We start from the raw sequence: 8,921 nt of genomic DNA on the forward strand, positions 1-8,921 counted from the left end.
ATATATATATATATATTTATATATATAGATAGATAGATAGATAGATAAATATATATATATATATATATATATATTTATATATATAGATAGATAGATAGATAGATAAATATATATATATACATATATATATAACTGCGTCTGCACCTCTTCAGTGCGAACCGCAAGTAAGTTATAATTCTCAGAATCCTATACAAGTTGTTCGGCCTATTTCTAGCACATTAAATGTCCACTTTACTGGTCGTCTTTATATATATATATATATTTATTTATTTATTTATGGGTTTCAGCCAAGCGGCTGTGGTCATGCTGGAGCACCACCGTGAGAATATATATATATATATATATATATATATATACACGTGTGTGTATGTATTATATATGTATGCATGTATGTAAATATATGTGTGTATGTGTATATATATGCATGCATGTGTGTATGTGTATATATATGTATATATATATATATATATGATGTCAGTAGTAGGAGGGAGAAAAGTGGTAGAGGGCAGAGAGAGACAGACAGAGAGCAGAGAAGGGGAATGCCAGTCTGTTGGAGTGTTTTCCCATTTACTGGTGAGTGCATTGGAGCAATGTGAAGTGAAGTGTCTTGCTCAAGAGCACAATGCATCACCTGGTCTGGGAATTGAAGTCACCATATCGCTATCATCGGTGCAACAGCCTGAGCTCTCGTCCCTGCACCTTCACATACGCACGTGCACACGCACAAACATACAAACACACACAAACATACACACACACACACACACATATACACACACACACAAACATACACACACAAATATACACACACACACCAACATACACACCAACATCACACACAAACATGCACACACACCCACAAACATTCTCACACACACACACACACACACAAAATTTGCAGATATATGTGCATGTATATATGTATGTGTGCATATATATATATATGTGTGTGTGTGAGTAAATGTATAAATCTATCTGTGTGTGTGTGTATATGCATTTATATATATATTGATAGTGAGAGAGAAAGACTTCCAATGGTAATATACAAATGGTATGCATGAACATTTCTTTGCTTGTGTATATGTATATACACACTCACACACACACATTTTATATACCATATGGTGTATATTACAGTAAATAAGTAATTTCCTCAGTACTATTATTCAAATATTTTTTTCTCAACTCGCACATACGACCCCCACCCCTTACCCATTCCTGACTCAGATCACTATACACCCATCCACTGTCACCACCACCTCCTCCCTCTCCCCCACTCTCTCTCTTTCTCTCTTTACTTCCTGCTGCTACTGTTTTCTTGTGATGGTGGTGAATAGGGGGGGGCGGTGGGAGGATGTGCTAAGTTTTTCAAATGTTGTTTATTAAAATTGCTCAAGTGCGGAGTTTTCTTTTCTTTTTTTTTTTTAATTAAAATTAAATTTTTAATTTACAAAGAATATATGAGTAAAAAACATCAACTCTGAACTTGCAATTTCTAAATATCTTTGGAGTTTATTAATTTAATTATTTTTTGTGTCTGTCCTTCCCAATTTTTTTATTGATTTTTGTTTTAAGAATATGTTTTTCCTTTTTTTTCTTTTATTGCTTTTTAACCATACTGCAATTTTTGTTGGTCTTACTTGCGCCGTGGCTCAGTGGTTAGAGTGTGAGGCTTACAATCATGTGGTACTGAGTTCAATACCAGGACCAGGCTGTCTGTTGCATTCTTTAGCAAGACACTTTATTTCACATTGCTGCTGCAGTTCACTCAGCTGTAGAAACGAGTTGCAACATCACTTTTCCATATTCGCCTCCTGGGGACACGGTAAATGGAAGTTTTCTCTCCACACCAGGGGCTGCCAGAAGATGGTTTGGCTCAGTCCTCCTCTCCTCCAACTGCCTTAGCGGTTCTCCAGAACGGAACCCTGTCGTAATAATCCTTGCTACTAAAGGCACAAGGCCTGAAATTGTGGCGAGAGGAGACTAGTCAATTACATTGACTCCAGTGTATCACTGGTACTTAATTTATCGACCCTGAAAGGATGAACGGCAAAGTTGACCTTGGCTGAATTTGAACTCGGAGCATAGCGACGGGCAAAATACCGCCAAGCATTTTGTCCAGCATGCTAAGTCAAAATAATGAAAAAATCCAGAAATACTTAAAGAATAGAGGTAAAGTGGCAATGTCCTGCCAGTGTATAATTGCAATTGCTCGATTTAGAATTCCCCCTCCCCTCAAAAAAAAAACAAACCAAATTTAAAGATAAAAAATGCAAAACATTCTCTTATCATTTTACTTTGCACTATATGACTGTATGTATACTTCTCCTCCCCGCATGATACTTGCTAACCTCATATTTTGGCATATTTTCGTTTTTAAACGGTTTTTGACTGCTGGTTCCTACTTGACATAAAATACTTAAAAATCTTTCTATGATGCTCAGGTGTTTTCAATCAGCTGTATTCTGTCTGACTGACTGTCATTGATACATATGCACACACACACACACACACACATGCATGTGTGCACATACATATGTGTTTGTGTGTGTGTGTGTAGGCTACTAACCTCACCAAACGCATTTTTTTTTTCTTTTTGTGTGTGTACGAGAGATACTCAACCACTTCAGTAATTAAGTTGGCGATTTCAATCATTTGATCCTCTGTGCACCACAAACATTTAAGGGGTTATTTTCTGTTGTTGTTGTCATCACCACCACCATCATCATCATCATCATTATCATCACCATCATTCTTATTTGTTTACTACCCACAAGGGGCTACACAGAGAGGGGACAAACAAGGACAGACAAACGGATTAAGTCAATTATATCGATCCCCAGTGCGTAACTGGTACTTATTTAATCGACCCCGAAAGGATGAAAGGCAAAGTCGACCTCGGCAGAATTTGAACTCAGAATGTAGCGGCAGACGAAATTCCGCTAAGAATTTCGCCCGGCGTGCTAACGTTTCTGCCAGCTCACCATCATCTTCACTATCAGCATCAATGTCATTACCTTCCCCACCATCTTCTCCATCACTGTCATCGTCACCCTCTTCATCCTGTGCCATCACCATCGTTATCCTCATCATCATAGAATGAAGGCTCCTCTTCTTAAGTGTCAGTCACTCTTACTAGAAATAACAGCCAAATCCGTCTCATCCGACCATCTTTAAAATGAAACAAAGCTCACATTTTGGATAATATATCTCGAAAGACACACAGCCACCAATTCCAGATCCTCTCCCTCACCTGCAACACCATCACAAGACCGGTCAACTCTCCACACCACCGTCTACCAGTTACAAACAGCTGGCACCAACTTGACCCTTGCTCCGCTAATACTCTGCACATTTCATCCACTCCCCATGGCTTACCACAGGCAGCGCTGCAGCAAGGCAACCTGGATATGGTCACATGACTTGAAAAGAAATAGCAACTAAATCTACATTGAATTGTAAAGAAGTGCCGATTTCTGATTGTGGAGGGACCCCATGGAAGAGGTAGACCCAGGGAGATGTGAGAAGAGGTGGTGAAATATGATTGTTTCTATGTTGAGTCTTACGAAGGTGATGACAAATGGCTGAGTGTTCTGCTGATTAGCTGTGCTCGGGAAGACCTGTCAAGGTAAGTGAAATCATGGTCGTGGCCGTAGCCAGTGCTGGTGTCATGTAAAAAGCACCCAAGCCAATAACATGTAACAGGCATAGGCATCACTCATCAGTCACCCTCCCTGAGTCACAGTGAAATCCTGAAGCCCTGAAATGAGCAGAAATTTTATGATTGGAACGCAGGATGATAGTAGGAAATGAGATGCAAGACGTAGAAAGAACTTTGTCTTTGGGTTTCTTCCCCATTTACTCTTTTACTCTTTTACTTGTTTCAGTCATTTGACTGCGGCCATGCTGGAGCACCGCCTTTTAGCCGAGCAAATCGACCCCAGGACTTATTTTTTGGAAGCCTAGTACTTATTCTATCTGTCTCTTTTGCCGAACCGCTAAGTTACGGGGACATAAACACACCACCATCGGTTGTCAAGCAATGTTGGGAGTTCAAACACATACATATATATACATATATACAACGGGCTTCTTTCAGTTTCCGTCTACCAAATCCACTCACAAGGCTTTGGTCGGCCCGAGGTTATAGTAGAAGACACTTGCCCAAGGTGCTACGCAGTGGGACTGAACCCAGAACCATGTGGTTGGTAAGCAAGCTACTTACCACACAGCCACTCCTAAATTAAACCTTTATGAACCCTTGTCTGAGCAACCCCATCACTGTATCTTCTTATGAAAGTAAAGATGCATTGGAAATGAAAGGGAGAAACAAAGTTATATGGCATCAGTTTGACTGTAGGACCTGCGATCATTAGACGAGAAATCAGCAATTGAAAGACATTTTTGTGCGAGCAGGCTGGACCAGATGATTATCACAACTTCTAAGTCCGACTCCGCTACCAATTCCTCTTAGCACACCTTCATTAATGTATAACTATATTCATGTTATATTCCGATCGACATCAGTCAAAGCAGTCAATCGTGTCTCCTCCGCTGTACATTCGTCTTCACACTCTGCTGCCTTCTTCCATTAACCGCGTCATGCTCTGTAACCCACAGCCTTAGATTGACTGCCTCCGTATCAGTAGAGATGTCGATCCAATCCGCATCCAATCGTACATGTTAAGTCTTTCCTCTCCGCTTCACCCGCTTCCAACATCCTCTGTACTCATTCACCCTTCATCTTCTACCCAACCATATGATGTTTTACAGTTTTACTCCGGGTCAGTGTTTTGCTATTGGATAATATTTCAGAAGATTCTTGTGTATGTGTGTGTGTGTGTATCCATATATAGATATATATTTATGAGTGTGTGTGTGTGTATGTTTGTATATGCATCTATAGATTATATATTTATGAGTGTATGTATATATATATATATATATATGTATATATATATATATATATTTATGTTTGTGGATGTGTGTATCTAAAATATGTATCTATGTGGAACATGTGCTTGAAAATTTGCACATCTATATACATATCTCTATATGGGTAATTATCTATATATATATATATATATATGTAGGTGGAGGCGCAATGGCCCAGTGGTTAGGGCAGCGGACTCGCGGTCATAGGATCACAGTTTCGATTCCCAAACCGGGTGTTGTGAGTGTTTATTGAGCGAAAACACCCTGCTGTACTCTTCCACCACAACTTTCTCTCACGCTTTCTTCCTGTTTCTGTTGTACCTGTAATCCTAAGGGCCAGCCTTATTACATTGTGTCACGCTGAATATCTCCGAGAACTACGTTAAGGGTACACGTGTCTGTGGAGTGCTCAGCCACATGCACGTTAATTTCACGAGCAGGCTGTTCCGTTGATCGGATCAACTGGAACCCTCGACGTCGTAAGCGATGGAGTGCCAACAAATATATATGTAGGTTACACATGCGCATGGATACACACACACAAGCCTAGGTACAAAATACAAGTCAGATTAATGTCTCCAAAAATTTATGCTAACACAAGGTTATCAAGGTAAACCAAAATTTGTTAAATTGAAAGTGAACTAAGAAAATGTCTCTAATAGACAAAAGCATACAAAAAGAAAGTTGAGAAGAAATATGATATTCTAAGAAAAGCCAAATTGTGTTTGACCCATGCAATCATAGAAAAGTGTATGTTCAATAATACTGATCATCATCTTAAAAGAGTGACCGTCATTATCATTATGACAAAGGAATCCTCTCAAGAGATCAGTGCTGGACAGGTACTTTGGGTACTTTATTTTAACAACTCTGAAAATATGAAAGGCAAAAATTGACCCCTGCAGAATTTCATCTCAGAACATAATCCTTTCTACCAAAGACACAAGGCCTGACATTTGTAGGGAGGGAACTAGTCGATTACATCGACCCCAGTGTTTCACTGGTACTTACTTAATCGACCCTGAAAAGATGAAAGGCAAAGTTGACCTCAGCGGAATTTGAACTCAGAACATAAGGACAGATGAAAATGCCACTGAGCATTTTACCCAGCATGCTAACGATTCTCCCAGCTCAGAGCCAGAAGAAATGCAGTTAGGCTAACAATTCTGCCAGCTCACCTCTTTGTTTTTCAGGTATAATATTAAACCTCCAGCATTCTTATAACTATTCAGCCCTATTCTAGGGAGTGGTGCAACAAACTGTTTCTTCCTCCCAAAATGTGTAGCTTAGTGCTTATGTTACCATTTATTTCTTTTTTTTTTTTTCTTTTAGGTAAGTACATGATTCTGTTCACAACTTTATGATTGAAACCATTTCGTCTTCCCAGTCTTCCCAAAGAGCAGTATCAGGTCTGTTGATGTTTTTACATTGGTCTCATATGCATCTATGCCAGTGTCCCACCCTCTGGTTCTTTTCCTTTTTTTAATCCTTATTTGCTTTTTAAGCAACGCAACAAAATATCGAGTTATCTCTAAATCAGAGCCCCTGATCTGAATATCACACGCACACATACACTATATATATATATATATGTAGATATGTCTTTCCCTCCCTAATATTTTATTTGTTCTTTCATTCTGACTTTCCATCTGCTTTCATTTTCCTTTGTGTTATCCCATATCTGTCTGTCTTGCAGCCACACAGCCTTCTTTGTTATATATATTTTATTTTGTTGTTTGTTTTCGTCATTGTCCTGTACGTTTGTTAGCTATTCCCAGTGGCTCTCTGCCTCAGGCGCCACCAAAAGTGAACAATATCAACATTAAAGGTACGAAATTGTAATGATCTTTTGAACATTGACTGAAGAGGAATTAGCTATGAATTTTTTGTTACGGTTTTGTAAAATTTTCCATTTGCTGTTTTTGTTAAATTTTTGAAATGCGTATATATATATGTGTATATATATGTAAGTATATATATATATATATATATATATATATATATATATATATATATATATATATATATTCTTAGTTTGGGTGAAACAGTATATTTTGTCAGACTAATGATTAGGAATAAAATATGTTTTTATTCAGTCTCAGATGTATTTCTGAGTACTTTATTCTAAGTGGCTGGATATAGCATCTTTTTGGGCTTATCATCCTCTGGAATATGAATATATTTTTCCAATTTAATAACTAGATGTTTTATAAATCATTAGGTGTTTATAAATCATGACTCTGTTGTGAGTTTCTCACTTAAAAGCAGTCGACCTCGGCAGAATTTGAACTCAGAAGGAGCAGCAGACGAAATACTGCAGAGCACTTTGCCCGGCATGCTAACGATTCTGCCAATACGCTGCCTCAATAATGATGATGATAATAATAATAATAATAATAATAATAATAACAATAACAATAATAATAATAATAATAATAATAACAATAATAACAATAATAATAATGATGTCATTCTTATTGTTATTGTTGTTATTCAGATTATCATTTGTTATAATAATAATTAATAATAATAATAATAATAATAATAATAACAATTATTGCAGGCAGGAAATATATACAACAGGGTAGTCGGTACTAACAGTGGGTACCCCACCAAAAAAATAGATGCAGTGCATGATGCCGGGTAGACGGTGAGAGACCTGAAGTGCACCAGTTGCACAGGGGGTGGTTTTGGTAACATGAGCAGGCTTCATTTGAAGGCTACGGACTGTTGACATGGCCCTCTCTCTCTCTCTCTCCCCCCTCTCTCTCTCTCTCTCTCTCTCAGCGGTAGGATCTAAATCATCTGGTTAGGTGTCATATACACTTTACTGAGATGCTTTGTTATTCTTTTTGACTGTACCGAAGAGCTAGACGGAGGGGGGGGTAGAGACAGGCAGGCAGACAGACAGAAAACAGTCTGTGAAAGTAAAATGGTGAGGATGATGATGATGATGATGATGATAATGATGATATATTTTTGATAATAATTTTTTAATAATATAATAAGGATGTTTATTCTTCTTTTATGAAATTGAATAAAATGAAAACTAAAACAACAAAGAAATTAAAACTCATGACAAGGAAGAGGAGGAGGAGGAGGAGGATTTTATTTTTAATAATAACGATAATGATGATGATGATGATCCTTTCTACTAGTAGAAATTTGGTGGGAGGGGACTAGTCGATTTGATCGACCTCAGTATGTAACTGGTATTTAATTTATCAACCCCAAAAGGGTAAAAGGCAAAGTCGACTGCAGCAGAATTTGAACTCATAATGTGAAAACCGATGTCATGCTGATCGCCCGGCATGCTAACGGTTCTGCCAGCTCACCGCCTTAACAATAATAATAATAATAATAATAATAATAGTAATAATAATGATAATAATAGTAATAATAATGATGATGATGATGATGATGATTTCAAATTTGGGCATAAGGCAAGCAATTTCAGGGAAGGGGATATGCCGATTACATTTACCCCTACCCCCACCCCGTAATCAAATGGTACTTATTTTATCAACCCCTGAAACAGTGAAAGGCTAAGTCCACCTAGTCAGAATTTGAACTCAGAACATGAAGACAGAAGTATGAAATCTGTGGAAAATAGTCCTTTCTAATAATAATCCTTTCGGGTCTCTGGGCCTGAGTATAGGTACAAAGCGAGGATTTTTTCATTTATTTATTCATTTTTGGGGGGGGGTAGAGGCTGGTTAATTATATTGGCCCTACTGTATGACTGGTATCTATTTAATGAATCCCGGAAGAATGAAGAGCAAAGTGAACCTTCATAATAATACAGGGGTGCTGGTTAGACGGTGGTGATTGGTGTGTGTGGGGGGGGGGCTGTATGTGAGAAGTGACGTTACTTAAGAGTTTGATCTATTTTGGAAGGAACTACGTTTTCGGGTAAATTGCATATCATTTGAAAGGAATTACTGTGGAAATGAATAAAGAAATAAATAAAATAAGTAAATAAATAA

The sequence above is a fragment of the Octopus bimaculoides genome, chromosome 23, assembly GCF_001194135.2.
Source record: "Octopus bimaculoides isolate UCB-OBI-ISO-001 chromosome 23, ASM119413v2, whole genome shotgun sequence".
NCBI lineage: Eukaryota > Metazoa > Mollusca > Cephalopoda > Octopoda > Octopodidae > Octopus > Octopus bimaculoides.